Source organism: Hyperoodon ampullatus (assembly GCF_949752795.1).
Source record: "Hyperoodon ampullatus genome assembly, chromosome: 9".
Classification (NCBI taxonomy): Eukaryota; Metazoa; Chordata; class Mammalia; order Artiodactyla; family Ziphiidae; genus Hyperoodon; species Hyperoodon ampullatus.
Window position 1 is genome coordinate 4,214,819 of NC_136922.1, and position 14,411 is coordinate 4,229,229.

General features: G+C 45.0%; 1 pseudogene across 1 annotated transcript; it reads right to left on the reverse strand.

The window, feature by feature from the left end:
• Positions 1–2,200: 2,200 nt before the first annotated feature.
• Positions 2,201–3,667, reverse strand: LOC307058034 (katanin p60 ATPase-containing subunit A-like 1; annotated as a pseudogene). Its single transcript has one exon. The product of its transcript is annotated as a katanin p60 ATPase-containing subunit A-like 1 (transcript).
• Positions 3,668–14,411: the final 10,744 nt, after the last annotated feature.

The following is a 14,411-nucleotide window of genomic DNA, read 5'->3' on the forward strand; positions in this document are numbered from 1 at the left end:
AGAAAACTAAACTTTTGTTTGTCATGTTGAAATTACCACGGGTTTCAAATACTGAGTCTGGATCAATACGGTAAGATCGCATCACAGAATAATTTCTTATCGTGGGCCCATCACGCATGAGGCTGAGTCAGTGTATGTAAGAAAGTCTTTGTAAGACAGTTCAAGTTCCAGGCCAGGGGATTTGGGGAGACAGTCTCCTGATGACATGAAGGAAGACCCCAGGGATAGCAGGGGAATAGGAGCCACCCTGCTGAGAGCCGGGCCTCTCCGTTGTCGCTGTCCCCGGAGCGAGCCGTGTTCTGACCATGCTCAGCACAGAGGGAGCCCTGTAGCCACAGCCCGGACCTGGGGGAGACGCCGGCCCTTCTTGGCATCCGCATCCTGGGCTTACTAGAGAACAGCCTCTGGAGCAGTGACTGACGCGCTCCCCCCGGTGGCGTGTAGAGGAAGTGCAGCTCTCGGCACTTTTCTAAACTGGGGGTCTGGTCAGAACAAGAGAAATGGGACTGTTCCTGTCAGTCTGCTGCTGCCCAGCCCTGTGTTTTAAAAGGCTTCAACATTTAGGCGCTTGGAAAGCACCTAGGAGCCTTCCTTAGGGAGGGAAACCTTCCATAAGGCGAGGAACCCCAGGTCAGGCTTTCTGGGTGGAAGAGAAGCCAAGGAGCAGACAGTGACGCCCCGACTGGGCCTGGGGCTCCCTCGTGAGCTGTGCTCTCTTATGTTCCTTCCTCCCTGCTTGAGTAAATCCGGCAGAGGGGCAGGAGGAGGCGGGGTGCAGGGCCTCACGCACCCTCACCCCAGGGGGCCGAGCCCCTTCTGTGCAGGCTTCCGCAGCAGCCCTGCCTCAGGGCTTCACCGTTTCTGCAGCAAGCACACCTCCCAAATCAAGAACGTCATGCTCAGCGTGATGTGGGGTGTTCCTAATGCCGCAGGCCGACGTCTCTTCACACCGGGCGCGTCCGAAGTGACCCGGAAACCCCTGGCTCGATTTCAGCTCCAGTCACCTGCCGGGGACCGTGGCCTCATCCTGAGTCTGCACAACAAATGCAGTGTTTGACTTGCATCACGTGGTTCGATTGATTTAAATGCGAAGGTTTCTAGAGATGATTTTATTCATATTTTATGATATTAGTTACATCAAATAATGTATTTGGTGTGGCTTTAGATGTGGGTTTGGTTTTTCTAATTCCTTAAGTTGTAAAGTTAAGTGTTAATTTGATACCTTTTTTTTGTTTTTTAATGTAGGCATTTAAAGCTATACATTTCCCTCAGCACTGCTTTTTCTGCATCCCCTAAGTTTTGGTACGTAGTGTTTTCATTGTCGTTCATTTCCAAGTATTTTCTAGTTTCTCTTTACTCACCCCCCCCCCTTTTTTTTTAGAATACGAGAGCATTTATTTAGCATACCAAAGGCAAATTCAGGAAAAAAGTGAGAAAAATAAAAGGTTTGTCCATTGAGCATATTTAAAGAAAAGTGAAAACAAACTCAGAAGCCTTAGAATGAAGAAGAGCATCTTATGCAAACACGATATTCTTCCCACCCTTCCAATATGAAATATTGCCAGCAAAAAATGCTAAAGACCAGAGAAAGCCACCCGGCAAAATGATTCAAAAACCACAAAGCATGAGGCTATTCCCCCATAAAGCTCAATAAATGATTAAATAGCTAATCGAAGAAATGGTGAGGGAAGGGAAGGTAAAAATTATATGATAGACTGTAAGCATTGATTCTAAAGGTGTAACTAGCGGATTCATTAGTTAATCCAGAACCATCATTCTGAACAAATAATGGATCGGACACCAACCCAGTTTTGATGTTAAAAGTCAACAGATATAGGTGCCTCGTGTTTAGAGCAAAGAATAGAAAAAAATACCCAAAACCAACAAATGCCAGTGAGAAACAGAGGTTCTTCTAAATCTTCTCTAAACAAGTTTCTGCAGTAGCACACTGGTCGCTTTCTTCAGGCCTTGATGCTCTGGTTTGGATGTGCAATTGTAATGCATGGGTATGTGGATATGAGGCTCTCCGTGTAAGCTTTTCTTATTAGCTTTATGGTTATATTCTTTGTGGTTTAAAATGTTTCCCCTTTAAGAGAAAATCTCTCCAAGGAAAAGTTCCAAACCTGCTTTTTTTAAAAAAATGCTGGAATTTCTTCACATTTTATAAACAAAAATACCAGAAATGAAAGCTGACAGAAATTCAAGCAGGTCCAAATTCAACCATCCACTTTTCATACTTCTCCAAATTCTGCAGCAGAGACAGACGTAGCAATTTTCTTAAGAGCCAATTCAAGATCTCCTTTGGTAACAGGCATCTGAAGTTCCTCTTTAGAAAGCGCAGAGATCTCTTCTGGACTTCGGCCATTAATTCACCATCTCGTTGCCATTAAAGAGGCGGCCCTGCAAACCTTAGTTATATCAGCACCAGAATTGCCCTCAGTCTTCTCTGCTGTATCTTCCAGTTAAATATCAGGATCCAGTCAACCTCACGAAGATTGATTTTCAGAAGCTCAGTTCTTCCTTTTGCTGTTGGGAGAGGTATATATGTATATCCTTTTTCCTAATCTCCTTCGCAAAGCTTCATCAGTGTCCCATGGGAACATAGTAGCAGCCAATACCATAACCATTTTGGAAGGACTGCCATTCACTAAAGCTCCTGCAACTCCATCCATCTGAATGATTAGCTCAGACGTGACTGCAGATTGCCTCGTGTTCATCAGAGGTTCCTCTTCGACTGCGGATGGAATCTGTCTCATCAGTGAAGACCGTGGTGGGGACATACAATCTAGCCATTTCAAACAACAGACAGACTAGCTTCTCAGGCCCCCCTGTGGATTTAGAGGTCGGTGTGGGGCAGGGCGCTGTTGAAGGGTGTTGTGTCACATTCAGTGGTGCAGCTTCAGCCAGCATGGCCTTGCCAGTGCCTGGGGGACCGACCGTCAGCACAGCCTTCCATGGCCTTCTGGTCCTTTGAAAAAGTCAGGCATCCACACGGGAAGAACAGCAGCTTCCCTTAGCAGCCTCTTCGCTTCTTCCATATCTGCTGTGTCATCCCACAGGGTTCCTGCTAGGATTCCTGGAGATGATGTCTCGCCGACGACTTCCACCAGATCCTTGTCATATGCAGCACCGTCGAATTTTGGAATTTCACCATCACTTGCACCATCTGGCATATTTTTCCTTCCCTTGTCATCTCTCCCTCTTGTCTACAATCCTTGCCCCTACTTGTAGAGGGTTTTCCACTCTTTGATACAGGATGTGCTCGGCCTGCAGCTCCCTGGGCTCCTCCTCCTGGCCTTTCTTTGCTCAGAGGTCTTCGCGATTGGGATGCCTTATCTGAGGCGGAGCTCTGTGTTCTGCATGTACAGGGGGTGGCCAAGCAGCAGGATCTCTAAATGGTTCATCTTGACAGGACACAGGGAAATCTGGGGCCTGTCGATTTTAAAACTTTCCAAGGTGCTGACAATACTTTTAACTTGTTCATATTCTTCCAGGAATTCCTGTTGAACCTGCTGCCATTGGCCTTTGACAGCTGGGTCTCCGATTGACTAGCAGTGTCTCTGTGCTGTTATCACCCCTAGTAATATACCACTGATGAGTCATAATTTCCAAGAAGTGCATAGTCTCTTCCTTTCTTTGCATTGTCACAAATCTCACCCAAATTCATCTTTCAGAGACCTAGGTGCCACAGGTCAGCCGCCCACTTTGCTGTGGTCCAGGTGGGGTGGGAGTCTAGTTTCTCTTGATTTGTCCTCTGACCTGGTTGTTCTAGAGTGTGTTGGATAATTTCTGTATATTTGTGAATTTTCCATTTTTCCTTCTGCTAATGAATTCTAACTTCATCTGTTGCATTCAGAGAGGATACTTTCTATGATATTTATCTTTTAAAATCCATTGAGACTTAATTCATGGCGTAAGATGTGGACTGTCTTGGGGAGTGTCCCATGTCCTCTTGAAAAGTGTGAGTTCTGTTGTTGAGTAGAGTGTTCCCCTGTATCGTTGGTCTAGTTGATTTATTGTATTAAGTCCTCTATTCCCTCACCTATATTCTGTCTGGTTTTCTATCCATTATGGAAAGTTGGGTGTAGAAATCTCCAACCATCATTGTAGAACTATCCTTCAGTTCTGTCATTTTTTGCTTTGCGTATTTTGAGTGTTTGTGATGAGGTACATAAATGTTTATAATTGTTATATGCTCCTGCTGTGTGAGCCATTTATTAATATAATGCTTTTATTTTGCTCTTTTAAACCTTTTTGAGTTAAAATCATTTTGTCTGATATCAGTACCGTTACTCCTGCTCTCTTTTGCTTTTGATTTGCATTGATTGTCTTTTTCCATTCTTTAATTTTCAGCCAGTTTTGTGTCTTTTGATCTGAAGTGAGTCTCTTGTAGACAGCATATAGTTAAATCATGTTTTTAAATCTATTAGTTAAAGTACATTTACAGTAATCACTGATATGGAGGGACTTCTGTCATTTTGCTGTTTGTTTTCTATATGCCTGGTAGCTTTTTTGTCTCACATTTCCTGAATTACTATCTTCTTCTGTGTTTAGTTGCTTTTTTCTTTTTTTTTTTTTTTTTGTGGTTACCACTATGAGGATACATTTAACATCCAGATTAACCATTTTAATTGCTGCATAGTATTCAGATAGGTAAACACTATACTCATGATTGTCATTCAGATATTTTTAGTTAATGAAATTTACTTTTCTCTCTTTCTTTTTCTTTTTTCTTTTGTCCTACCCAGTTGCGTGGAGGTTTTCTTGCCCTTTCTGAAGCCTGAGGTCTTCTGCCAGGTCTCAGTAGATGTTCTGTGAGAGCCGTTCCACGTGTGGATGTAGTTTTAATGTATTTATGGGAGGTGGTGAGTTCCACATCCTACTCCTTGGCCACCTTGATCGTTCTCCAGTAAAATTTTTTTTTGGCTGCACTGGGTCTTCGTTGCAGCACATGGGGGCTTCTCTCTTGTTGTGGTGTGCAGGCTCTAGAGCACACAGGCTCAGTAGTTGCAGCATGCTGACTTCTCTAGTTGTGGTGCTCGGGCTTAGTTGCCGCATGGCATGTGGGATCTTAGCTCCCCGACCAAGGATCGAACCAGAATCCCCTGCATTGGAAGCGGATTATCGACCACTGGACCACAAGGGAAGTCCCATAAAATTTACTTTTTTAGAGCAGTTTTAGATTTACATAGAAATTGAATGGAAAGCACAGAGGGTTCCCATGTTATTCCCTTCCTCACTCCAGCTTCTGTGCTATTAATATCTTGTATTAGTGTGGTACATTTGTTACGGTCAGTAAACTAATACAGAAACATTATTATTTAAAATCTGAAGTTTACATTAGGGTTCACTCTTTGCATTGTACATTGTATGGGTTTTGACAAATGTATGGTGACATGATACCTGTTTGCCACTACAGTATCAAACAGAGTAGTTTCATTGTCTGCAAATACCTTTCCTGTGCACCACCTGTTCAACCCTTCCTTCCCCTGGACCTCTGGTCACCACTAATCTTTTTACTGTCTCCATAGCTTTCCCTTTTCCAGAATGCCATATAGTTAGAATCTTATGCAGCCATTTCAGATGGGCTTCTCTGACTTACTAATATGCATTTAAGGTTCCTCCATGTATTTTCATGACTTGACAGCTCATTTACTTGTATCAGTAAATAATATTATAAATAATAATATTTGTCTCTGATTCACTTATCATCAGGGAGCAAAAAATTACTAATGCGTCACTCCAGCAATGTCCTTACCAGTAATATTCAAACCGAAAATAAAATTGCTCCACGTGCTCTGTCACACAGTGTGTCAGCAGTTCCTCTCCCTTTTTACCTAGAAAAAGGTGTGAAAAGACCCGTGAGAGCTGCCAGCTTACAAGGGGATGAGGTAGCCAAGAGGAACTCCTATGCCGTGTCTGTGGAGTAGCCACGCAACATAGAACGTTCCTTTTTAACCCAAAAAGACTAACCAAAACTAAAAAGGAACGTGTTAAAAAGAGAAAGTTAATTTTGATAAGTGCCCACATCTCTCAGGATCTGCAGCTGTGAGATACCTGGAACGTACAGGGAACCAGGTGTTTGCTGGTGGTTGCTAACAGCCTCCTTACTGCATCAAGAGAGCATGTCTCACCATGGCCGTCTCAGGGGCAGGCTTGGGACAAAGGGAACACGGGGCCTGTTTTGCTCTCCCTCAGCTGCGCGCAGTGACCTCAGTGGCATCTTGCGAGAGGAGTGCCTCTCAGGGCTGCAAGGCACACACAGAACGGCGGAGGAGGGCTCGTCTACATCGTTCATTGCATGGAATTGTTACGGCAAACAGCTGGATTTTCTTGAACACTTTGTACATAGTTTGCGTGCGCTTATGTTTTGGGTCCCTGAGTGTGTGCTTTTCATATGTTGGTAAGTGGAAACTCATCTCAAAAAAGGCTCAGCTCCTTCATCAGCATGTTCAAACAGCCTGCAAGGAGCAGAATAAGAGCTGACGGAGGGAAGGGGGGGTGGTTGAGAGGGGAGGATTCACATTTTCACGAAGGGAATGTCACCAACACAGTGGGAGGGAACCATAATCCCTTTCCTACAACTGTCCCTACACAGAGCAGTGAGAGGCAGGTAAAGGGAGAGGAAGGTGGGGTAGGTTATGAATTAATCTGGTAAGTCCCAGGAGTAAATAGTCAACCAGTTTCAAGGAGGTGAGGTGACTTCACACTGTCCCCGCTCTTTTCTGAATAATTTTACAGCCCTGCACGAGCGGGAGCCGCTGTCACCGCAAACCAGGGCAGCTGTGGGAAGGCCGTGTGCAGCCAGCTTCCTGGCGGCCCCTTGCCAAGGCCAGTGTCACGAGCCCTTCCCCCACGGAGCACTCAGCCCTGTCCTCCCAGGTGGCTGGCGGGAGACCCAGGTAAGATTCTGGATGGCAGCTGCTTCTCATCCCAGACAGTCCTGTTTAACAGAAACTTACCATGAAAGTCTTCAAGACTTAAAAATATAAGTTTCTTTTTCTTTTTTTTTTTTTTCTTTTTTGGCCTCCCTGTGAGGCATGTGGGATCTTAGTTCCCCGGCCAGGGATCGAACCCATGCCCCCTGCAGTGGAAGAGCAAAGTCTTTACCACTGGACCACCAGGGAAGTCCCTTCCTGTTTTTTTTTAAATTTAATTTTTATTTTATATTGGAATATAGTTGATTTACAATGTTGTGTTAGTTTCTGCTGTACAGCATAGTAATTCAGTTATACATATACACGTATCTCTTCTTTTACCGATTCTTTTCTCATGTAGGTTATTACAGAGTATTGAGTGGAGTTCCCTATGCTGTACACTAGGTCCTTGTTGATTGTCTATTTTATATATAGTCATATGTTAAACCCCAACTCCTGATTTATCCCTCCCCACCATTTCCCTTTTGAAACCATGAGTTTTTTTTCGAAGTCTGTGAGTCTTTCTGTTCTGTAAATAAACTCTTTTGTATCTTTCTTTTTTTTTTTTTTTTTTTTTTTTTTTTTTTTTTTTTGCGATACGCGGGCTTCTCACCGCTGTGGCCTCTCCCGTTGCGGAGCACAGGCTCCGGACACGCAGGCTCAGCGGCCATGGCTCACGGGCCCAGCCGCTCCACGGCATATGGGATCTTCCCAGACCGGGGCACGAACCTGTGTCCCCTGCATCGGCAGGCGGACTCTCAACCACTGCGCCACCAGGGAAGCCCTATCTTTCTTTTTTTAGATTCCGCATATAAGGATATCATATGATATTTGTCTTTGTCTGTCTGGCTTACTTAGTATGATAATCTCTGGGTCCATCCATGTTGCTGCAAATGGCATTATTTCATTCGTTTTTATGGCTGAGTAATATTCCATTGTATATGTGTACCATAAAAATATAAGTTTCTAATTGTGTAGTTTTGATATAAGGAAAGCAGTAGGAGATGTTTTAAGCATCTCTCAGATGGTAATGCCAAGATAGCCCTGTCTTCAAGAGGCCAACCCTTGGCCTCTTGTACAAAGTAGGGTAAGTCCATGACAACATGAAGGACAGGTTGTATGTAGCATTATCTTCACTCCCACAGAATTCTCTCACTGTGCATTACCCAAAATAAGTTACAGAACATAAAGAAAGAAAAACTTTTTTGAGAGAGAGAATTTTGCAGATCAGAGGAAAAACTTCTAAAATTTTTGTGTCTTATTACAGATAAGCTACAGCCCTCGTCTATCCTTATGGGTATTTCATGAGCACTTTGATGATACATACTTTCAGTTCAGAAACACTCAGGTGCTTAAAAAAAACAAAACAAAACCTCAACAAAACAAAAACCCAGAAACAATTTTTAATCAGATGAAAATAATAACACACCAGTGAGTCATTTTGGGGATGAGGAAGGAGAGGGTGGTAACTGGAAGTTCCAATATTCAACTGGATTTTAGAAATAAAGCAATTTATGTAATAGATTTCTGAATGGATGAAAATGACTGTAGGACATAAGGTAAACAAAGAGGACACCTAAACAAATGGGGTCAAGTAGATACAACAAAGCGAAGTCCAAACTTGTGTGTGAGTTCCCTCCTCCCTCCATCCCTGCTGTGTCTGAACTTTATCTCCTACAGTGCACAGAAGATGCGATAAATAACGACACGAGGGAACTACAGATCAACACAAGAAATCCGCACCTTAACGATCCCACACCCCACACCCCACTTTCCTCCTCTGTTCACACTGTTTCCACACGTCTTGGCATGTCTGAGTCTGGAGCATCCTTCTAGATGCACTACTTCTGCAAACAACACAGGAACACAACAAGCATGATCCCATGTGGTCTGTGAAGGCCCTTTTCCCTTTAGAGTTTTAAAAGCCATGAAAAATACAAGTCACGTAGCCTATGGGAGTGAACACTTAGGACGTACACACCTCAGGAGAGTAACCAGAGCAGTGGTCACGTTGTACAGGTGCCCCAAGAGCAGAGACTCCGTGGGATCAGAAATGTGCTTTTTCCTTTGATGTCCAAGAGTAGGTCAGATCCTCTCTGAGTGATCAGCCTTCAGCAAAATTCCCAAGATTACCGATACAGATGAGAGATGACTCCTATGTAGCTTGCGCTTAAACTTTTCAGCTAGCTTTCTTTCACCCTGAAAACCGGAATTCTTAGAAAGCCCAATTTTTGCAAGTGTTGAGGGACCAAAATGGATCAGATTATTTTCCAGCCTCTCCTATTTCTATCAAGAATCCCTGCCTTCTCTCAACCAATGTCCCAGCTACAAAACCAGCTCTTGACTTTAATATCCCTGCAAGTCACTGTACTACCTTAAGAGGCTGGGAGAATACAAAGAAGTGAGAAGAGAAAAGAGCAGGTGCTTTCCAGCCACACTGTGGTGCTGCCATTTTCCAGAGCTGAAGGGCCCCGTCCAGGTGACGAGCACTGGGTTAAGGTGAAGGTCAGTCACCTGGACAGCTTCTTTCATTCTCCACGTTTGGCTTTCCCATCACGGCCACCTGCAGCCGCCTTCTCCAGCCTGCCTCTAGCTATGCCGGCCTCTCCGGTGAGCAGTGTGTCTTCCGGGAGAGTCGCACCTGCGGCCCTGCTGGCTGGCACCCCTGCCACGTGAATGCTGCCATGGCATTTCTCAGCATGTACTCTGAGCGCTGGTGTCTCAAGATGCTCAAATGAAAAGCTGCTCAGACCTGGAAAAGTCCAGACTTTCCTCTTCAGATTCACAATGGACATTTGTACTTTCTGAATCAGCTTGACCTGGGACCTATGTATCACATGGATTTATTAATATTCAAGCATCTTATGTTCTACAGAACATTATCTGGAAAGCTTTGAGCTTGTGCACCTGAAAGCTTAATTAGGGCCTGTGTTCTAGGTGACCCCATCAGGTGGGTGAAGCCACCTTTCTGCCTCAGTTGGTCTCCCTCGGCCTGGAACTGATTTCCTCCACTCTGACTTTCTGGGAAAAAAGAGTGCTGTTTCCAGGATGTCCCTGGTGGCCCAGTGGCTACGACTCCGAGCTTCCAATGCGGGGCGCGTGGGTTTGATCCCTGGTTGGGGAACTAGGATCCCACATGCCGTGCAGCGGGGCCAAAAAAAATTAAAAAAAAAAAAAGTGCCGTTTCCATCACACTCACAGCCTCGTGCTCGCTGCTGACATGCAGGGCCAGCTGCGGTTCTCCGGCCAGGCCTCTGATCTGCCCTGCGCCTCCTTGCTCAGCTGACGTCCACCCATCCTGTGAGACCCTCAGTGGTCCCTTCTGCCAGGAAGCCTCACCTTCCTTCCACTGCCCACCAGCCTGGCCCCTCCCCCGGGGCTGGCTCAGTCTCTCCTCTGTACTCGTCAGCACCATTCAGCAAATAAAGGCAAAGAGGTATTTCTTGATCACTTGCGTGGTACTGGGCACTCCAGGGTGCTGAATAGATTTCCAAGTAGTGTGTTTGCTCCTTGAGGACAAACACTGCATCCTACTCATCTTTCTCACTCCGGCACCAGGCGAGCACATGGTAGCTACCTGTATTTGACCAGTACTTACTTCTACATATTACATACACATCCAGCTGCTAACAACCTTTCAGGAATCAAAATATTAACGACTTGGATAGGTTAATTTGTACATGAATTTTAAAAGTTTGGAGTAGTGAAAGGGGTTCTTGAGTCTAATAGGTGAATTTTAAATACGCGAGAGACGTCACCCTGAAGACGTCACTCCACGTTTGCTCACTAGCTCGTGAGACTTTGACACGAGGCACCAGAGTAGCACAGAGGCCTCACTGCTAGTCAGCCCCCTCCTGTTGGTCAGGCTCCTCCTAAGGCTGTGACTGCAGGGGGCCCACTTGGTGCCCAAGGCCTGCAAGGCCCTGTCCCTCGGCTGAACAGGCTCCCACTCACCTTCTGTGTGCCCAGGACTATGGGGAGCTTCACTTTCTTGTACATTTTGGGGTAGAATTTACTCTCAGTATTGTGTCCTTCTCGTGCAGAGAGGACGTGGGGGACTGCAGACACGTTCATTCAGGGGCTCTGGAGAGTGAAGTGGTTGGTTGTCTCATCTCTCCTGACTGAATTGGGCACTTAAAAGACACCATCACCATGGACTTCCCTTGGTGGCACAGTGGTTAAGAATCCGCCTGCCAACGCAGGGGACACGGGTTTGAGCCCTGGTCTGGGAAGATCCCACATGCCGCGGAGCAACTAAGCCCGTGCACCGCAACTACTGAGCCTGCACTCTAGAGCCCACAAGATACGGCTACTGAGCTCATGTTCCACAACTACTGAAGCCCATGCGCCTAGAGCCCGTGCTCTGCAACAAGAGAAGCCACCACAACTAGAGAAAGCCTGTGCACAGCAACGAAGATCCAATGCAGCCAAAAATAAATAATAAATTTAGAGAAAAAAATTTAAAACAAGACAGACACCGTCACCAGCCTCCAAAGGATGCCAAAACCAGGACTCCACAGACCTGAGTCCGGGGGGCTGGAGAGCACAAGGTCAGGACACAGTTCTCCTCTTCCAGGCTCCCCACCTCTCCACAGCCTCCTGAACCTCCTGCAGCACCTGTTTCCAGTCTGCTAAGTGGGCATTTGCAGCTAAAGGTAATTGAAATGGTAACGAGAGTCTCTTGGCCAAGAGTAGATGCCATTGTTATTTGATAGTGTTAATACGCTTGTCAAACCTGCTCAAGGAAGTGACAAACATGAATGGGGACCAGTCACATCAAGAATCACCTTCCGGGCTTCCCTGGTGGCGCAGTGGTTGAGAGTCCGCCTGCTGATGCAGGGGACTCGGGTTCGTGCCCCAGTCCGGGAAGATCCCACATGCCGTGGAGTGGCTGGGCCCGTGAGCCATGGCCGCTGAGCCTGTGTGTCCAGAGCCTGTGCTCCGCAACGGGAGAGGCCACAACAGTGAGAGGCCCGCGTACCGCAAAAAAAAAAAAAAAAAGGAATCACCTCCCATGATCCAGCGTTAACAGCAACTCAGAAAATAAGCAACCTGTTATTTTTTTTTCTGTTAGAAATCTTTTCAATTTATTATTTTGTTAAAGGCTAGCGTTTTAAAAACCCTATCTTAGGATCCATTCTTGTGCATTCTTTTCCTGGAGTTAGTCCCCAAATCCATTTGGATTGTCATTCCTGTCATAATTTATAGGTCAGTATCACACTAGGACAGCTGATGGTGGGGACCTGGGGCCGTCCATCCATAACGTCCTAGGCATGTCCCAGATCTGGCAGCCAAGCATCCAGCTGGTCAGCATCTGGATGGTGGTCATGGTCTCATGTTTCCTAGAGTTTCTGTCCACAGCCAGGATCATTCTGAAAATAGCCAATGAAGTTCAAGACCAATGTGCTCATTATAAGCCACAGGCTCAGTTCTGCAGAAAGAGAGAGAGCTAGTCACCTCACCTGAAAGGTGGCTCATTCTCATGCTGCCATATCCTTATTTTTAGGGTGAATCACCTGTTATTCTAGGTGTGATGTATCTGAATGCTGTATAGGTGCAGTGCCCCCTCCCTCTGGATGCAGAGGATACTGCGGCCGTCCGCACCCCCGGCGCCCCGCTGCCACACCGCGTGTGCTCCGTGCACTCTCCCACCAGCGGCTGTCTGCTTCTGGCCAATCCCCCTCCCCGTGTTGCGTGTCTCCTTGGAGCTCAGGCCTTCTTGCTCTCCATGTAAAGTGTAGGGAGCACAGACCCTGGGCTGAGGCATAGGTGGGTGAGGACCGCAGCCCTGGGGGTCAGCTGAAGGCAGAGGCTCCGTGGAGGTAGGCCAGCCCGCCACCTCGGGTCTCTTGCAGCCCAGGATCAGAGAGTTGGCCATCACTTCACCGTAATCCCGGCCGGTCAAGTTCTGGATCTGGCCTCACCCTAGCCTGGGGTTAACAGTATGGAGTCTCCGCAAGAAATTATAGACAGAGCTGCCATATTCTCTAGTAATTCCACTTCCTGTTACACAACCAAGTTAAAGCAAACAAAATATCAACAAGATATCTGTACTCAGACGTTTATGACAGCATTACTCATCATGGCCAAGATAGGAAAACAATACAGGGATTCATAAATGGATAAATAAAGTGGCAGTTAAATATATATATATTTTTAGAATATTATCCAGTCATGAGAAGGAAGGAAATTCTGCTATTTGCAACAACATGGACGGACCTTGAAAGCATTATGCTCAGAGAGATAAGCCAGACATAGAAAGAGAGATGCTATATGATACCACTTATATGTGTAATGTAGGAAAGCTGAAATAAAAATTCCACACTTACATGTGGAATCTAAAAAAAAACAAAACAGAACAAACAAAAAAACCTCATAGAAAGAAAGAGTAGAATGATGTTTAGCAGGGGACGGATGGTGGGGAAAATGCTGAGATACTGGTGAAAGAGTACAAACTTCCATATATATTGAGAATATGTATAAGTTCTAGGGAATCCAATATACAGCATGGTGATTCTAGCTTGGGTGGTTCCTAATCCTTGGGATTAACAGAACAAAGACATGCAAGAAGCTAAAAGTAATAGTACCTTGCTCGTTTTATGCATATGCATTTATGTGGTATAATTAAATAGCTTACAACTCAAGTCAGAAATAGTATGTGATAACGGTAGAGACAAAAATATCTGTAAAAATCTATTGAAAATAACTTCATCTGTATCTGTATATGCATTCCATGACAACTTCTTAATCTAGAATACATACCCTGTAGACAAGATTTAAAATTTTTCTCTAGGATTGTTTGAAACTTTGATAACCTCATAACTAATTATTTTATTCTCAGTCTTAATATTCTGTAATTTCAATGTTCCACAACCCCTTATACTTCAAGAGTAAAATTCAAAAGAACACGCTTATAAATATAGAAAGGAAGAAGCAAAAGGAAGAAAAATTCCAGAGATTAGGCCTGCAGCCACAGTAAATATTGAATAAGATTAAATTTAATAAACCTTTTGTTAAATATAGGGATTTATTTAGTTACATTTCTAGTTCTGAATATCTGCATTTTACATCTCAACTTTTTTCTCAAATAAGAACAAGGAAAGAATTCAACGGAGAAAGTTCCCATGATAAATTAAAGGTGGCATTAGCTCCACTGAAGAGTCTGTCAACCACCTGTAGACCCGCTCCAACTTTCTCTCTCAGCTGAGCAGCTTCTCAACTATACACAGGAAGCAAACCGAACCTTAATGAGCTGTCTGGGGAAGATGTTGGGTCATTAAGCCTAGTGCTCGCCCAGCAGCCCTCATCAGCTGAGCTCAAACCCTTGAGAATTGAAAGGCAAGACCTCCTTGGAGTTAAAGAAAAAAGGCATAAAGTGGTTTCCACATCAAAGGAGTAACTAATAATCACAGAACACATTTTCTAGAGCAAGACCTTCCCAAACCTGGCCGATCAAAACCCCTATTTCCAGAGTCCAACCTCAGACATAGCCAA